At 54.5% G+C, this 4,653-nt stretch overlaps 1 long non-coding RNA gene across 1 annotated transcript; it reads left to right on the forward strand.

Moving 5' to 3' along the window:
• Window positions 1-6: 6 nt before the first annotated feature.
• On the forward strand, window positions 7-2,464 carry LOC144488649 (uncharacterized). The gene is made up of 2 exons (XR_013496632.1): window positions 7-1,641; window positions 1,694-2,464. It is a non-coding gene; the product is annotated as an uncharacterized LOC144488649 (long non-coding RNA).
• The last annotated feature ends 2,189 nt before the right edge of the window (window positions 2,465-4,653 follow it).

A 4,653-nucleotide genomic window follows, 5' to 3' on the forward strand; every position in this document is an offset into this window, starting at 1 on the left:
GTCTGTGTGTGTCTCTCTCTCTCTGTCTGGCGCTCGCCTCCCTGTCTTTGTGTATCTGTCTTTCTCTTCACCTGCAGTGACAGCCCCTGTTTAGTATTTACAGAAGTCACCCAGTAAATACCCACATGGAACGCTGAATTTGAAATGTGGAGGTTAAGTGGAGACTGGAGGTTATTGAGGGGTACAAAGAATTGACTCAATGTCTCTCAGCTGGCTGTGTGAAACTTCTAACCATCAGGAATAGTCTGCAGTATCTCAGTGCCATGAGGTCTGTGTTCCTGCCCTTGCGTCTGAGTGTGTGAGAGAGACTGCGGGGTTGGGCTTTGACACAAGGCAGTTGTCTAACCTGTCCTGCCTTAGCCTGAGGTGGCTGGAGGATTCCTGCGAAGACCAGGGGGAACACGGGACTCTGTGCCTGTGAATCCTGCCCCAGCCAGGAGGGGCAGCGAGAGAGAGAGAGAGTTTATTTTCCAAAACAAGTAGACAACTGACTAAACAAACCTTTTCCTAATGCAGTCATCTGTCCTCACACTCCCGTTACCCGTTCGCCTGCACCCTCAAACCCCCGGCCCCCCGAAAGCTGCGATTCTGTCGACGTGTCTGGTTTGCGAGTTGGAATGTGCTGGTCCTGCTGTGAGTGCGCTGGAGGACCCCCCCCCCCGCCCCGAGATTATCTGCTGAAGGGGTGGGGGAACGAAACCATCCTCAGATGGACGGGAGGTGACCTGAGCCAAGCTCAACTCCACCCAACCTCTCGACGTCTGCCTGTCCATTCCGAGAGGATGTAGAATCCCCACAGTGCAGAAGGAGGCTATTCGGCCCATCAGGTCAGCACCGACCACAATCCCACCCTATCCCCGTAGACCCGGGTATTTACCCTAGCCAGTATCCCTGACACTAAGGGGCAATTTAGCATGGCCAGTCCCCCTAACCCGCACATCTTTTGGACTGTGGGAGGGAATGGGAGTACCCTGGAGGAAGGGCGTGCTGATTGGGCTACTAGATGTCCCTAGTGTTCCCTGCAGTGAGTTTCCAGTTGAGGATCTGCGGCAGTGTCCGAGGCTGGCCTGGGTGAACTGCAGGAGGAAAGCTCGATTTACAACACTTTCTCACCAGTGTTCCAGCTCGCCGAATCGATCATCGTGTCTTGACTGACGTTCCAGTGAATGTTTAACACTGGCAGCTCCACAGTCCACCTGCTGACACCTTATCGCACCCAGGCCCTATTCCCGCAACCCCACATATTTACCCTGCTAATCCCCCTGACACTAAGGGGCAATAGGGTGGCACAGTGGGTTAGCGCTGCTGCCTCACAGCGCCAGGGACCCGGGTTCAATTCCTGGCTTCAGGTCACTGTCTGAGCGGAGACTGCACGTTCTCCCCGTGTCTGCGTGGGTTTCCTCCGGGTGCTCCGGTTTCCTATCTCCAAAGGTGTGTGGGTTAAGTGGATTGGCCTTGATAAATTGCCCCTTAGTGTCCAAAGATGTGTAGGTTAGATCGATTGGCCGTGCTAAATTGCCCCTTAGTGTTCCAAAGATGTCTGGGTCGGTGGATTGGCCGTGCTAAATTGCTGCTTAGTGTCCAAAGAGGTGCAGGTTAGATGGATTGGCCATGCTAAATTGCCCCTTAGTGTCCAAAGAGGTGCAGGTTAGATGGATTGGCCGTGCTAAATTGCCCCTTAGTGTCCAAAGAGGTGCAGGTTAGATGGATTGGCCGTGCTAAATTGCCCCTTAGTGTTAGGGTAAATGCATTATGGGGTTATGGGGATAGGACCTGAATGGGATTGTAGTCAGTGCAGACTTGATGGGCCGAATGGCCTCTTTCTGCACTATAGGGATTCTGTGAATTTAGCACGGCCAATCCACCTAACCTGCACATCTTTCGGACTGTGGGAGGAAACCGGAGCACCCGGAGGAAACCCACACAGACACGGGGAGAACGTGCAAACTCCACACAGACAGTGACCCAAGCCGGGAATCAAACCCGGGACCCTGGCGCTGTGAGGCAGCAGCGCTAACCACTGTGCCACCATGTTTCTGTTTTCATTCTCTTTTTACCAGCCCAGAGGGCAAACAGCACCCTGAACCCCAAATCCCAACCATTCTCCTCCTCCTCCTCAGAATGGTTTGCGGTTTTAGTCAGACCCCCCCAGAGGTTGGGACGGGTGTCTCCTCGAGGGGGGCCAGGTTGGCAACCCTCGTCCCCTTCACCATTCCCCCCCCCAGCTCTTGTCAGTGGGTAGCGACCCCGCGAGGTGTACGAGTATACCGAGGTTGCCAGGCCGTGGATGCACGGGATTGTATGTGTGTGTGGTTTAAGAATGTGTTGTCATGACACTGGTAGCTATACACATCTGTCTGATGGCTCTCTCTCTTTTTTTGTATAACTTTTTTAAAAGATTATTTTTTTGTTAACATTACTGTTACATGTTTTAAAAAAAAAATTACAGCAAATTTACATTTTACCGCTTTCTCGTTCCTTAACCCGGGAGAGACCCGGGTTTCCCGATGGTTCGCGGTTCCGATCACTCGGCACCTTCCACCGACAACGCAGGGCCGTTACCGTTAGCAGCGGGTGGCAGTCGTTTAGCAGACAGCGAGGTCCGGCAGAGCAGCGTGGAGGTGAATGGCCAGCTGAAGGATTGGTTCAGTGACACAGCGTCCTGGAGGGGAACACACACCGTGGGACGGGGGGGGGACGGGGGGGGGGGGGGGGGGGACAACACGGGGGGGGGGAGGCGCGGGGGGGGGGGACACGGGGCATGGGGAACACACACCGGGGGGGGGGGGGACACGGGACATGGGGAACACACACCGGGGGGGGGGGGGACACGGGGCATGGGGAACACACACCGGGGGGGGGGGGACACGGGGCATGGGGAACACACACCGGGGGACACGGGGGGGTGGGGAACACACACCGGGGGACACGGGGGGGGGGGGGGGGTGGGGAACACAGGGCATGGGGAACACACACGGGGGGGTGGGGAACACAGAGCATGGGGAACACACACAGGGGGGCATGGGGAACACACACCGGGGGACACGGGGGGGTGGGGAACACGGGGCATGGGGAACACACACCGGGGGGGTGGGGAACACGGAGCATGGGGAACACACACCAGGGGGGGGTGGGGAACACACACCGGGGGGGGGGACACGGGGCATGGGGAACACACACCGGGGGGGGGACACGGGACATGGGGAACACACGCCGTGGGACACGGGGGGCGGGGGGGACACGCCGGAAATCTTTGTCGCTTCTTTGGACACGGGTGAGGTCCCTGAGGATTGGAGGACAGCGAATGTGGTCCCGTTGTTTAAGGGTAGCAGGGATAACCCAGGAAATTATAGGCCGGTGAGCTTGACGTCCGTGGTAGGGAAGGTGTTGGAGAGGATTCTTAGAGACAGGATGTATGTGCATTTAGAACGGAACAATCTCATTAGTGACAGACAGCATGGTTTTGTAAGAGGGAGGTCGTGCCTTACAAATTTGGTGGAGTTTTTTGAGGAAGTGACAAAAACGGTTGATGAAGGAAGGGCCGTGGATGTCGTCTATATGGATTTCAGTAAGGCATTTGACAAAGTCCCACATGGCAGGTTGGTTAAGAAGGTTAAGGCTCATGGGATACAAGGAGAAGTGGCTAGATGGGTGGAGAACTGGCTTGGCCATAGGAGACAGAGGGTAGTGGTCGAAGGGTCTTTTTCCGGCTGGAGGTCTGTGACCAGTGGTGTTCCGCAGGGCTCTGTACTGGGACCTCTGCTACATGTGATATATCTAAATGATTTGGAAGAAGGTGTAACTGGTGTAATCAGCAAGTTTGCGGATGACACGAAGATGGCTGGACTTGCGGATAGCGAAGAGCATTGTCGGGCAATACAGCAGGATATAGATAGGCTGGAAAATTGGGCGGAGAGGTGGCAGATGGAGTTTAATCTGGATAAATGCGAAGTGATGCATTTTGGAAGAAATAATGTAGGGAGGAGTTATACAATAAATGGCAGAGTCATCAGGAGTATAGAAACACAGAGGGACCTAGGTGTGCAAGTCCACAAATCCTTGAAGGTGGCAACACAGGTGGAGAAGGTGGTGAAGAAGGCATATGGTATGCTTGCCTTTATAGGACGGGGTATAGAGTATAAAAGCTGGAGTCTGATGATGCAGCTGTATAGAACGCTGGTTAGGCCACATTTGGAGTACTGCGTCCAGTTCTGGTCGCCGCACTACCAGAAGGACGTGGAGGCGTTAGAGAGGGTGCAGAGAAGGTTTACCAGGATGTTGCCTGGTATGGAGGGTCTTAGCTATAAGAACATAAGAAATAGGAGCAGGAGTAGGCCATCTAGCCCCTCGAGCCTGCCCCGCCATTCAATAAGATCATGGCTGATCTGACGTGGATCAGTACCACTTACCCGCCTGATCCCCATAACCCTTAATTCCCTTACCGCTCAGGAATCCGTCCATCCGCGCTTTAAACATATTCAGCGAGGTAGCCTCCACCACCTCAGTGGGCAGAGAATTCCAGAGATTCACCACCCTCTGGGAGAAGAAGTTCCTCCTCAACTCTGTCTTAAACCGACCCCCCTTTATTTTGAGGCTGTGTCCTCTAGTTTTAACTTCCTTACTAAGTGGAAAGAATCTCTCCGCCTCCACCCT

Source organism: Mustelus asterias, unplaced genomic scaffold, assembly GCF_964213995.1.
Source record: "Mustelus asterias unplaced genomic scaffold, sMusAst1.hap1.1 HAP1_SCAFFOLD_1737, whole genome shotgun sequence".
Lineage (NCBI taxonomy): Eukaryota > Metazoa > Chordata > Chondrichthyes > Carcharhiniformes > Triakidae > Mustelus > Mustelus asterias.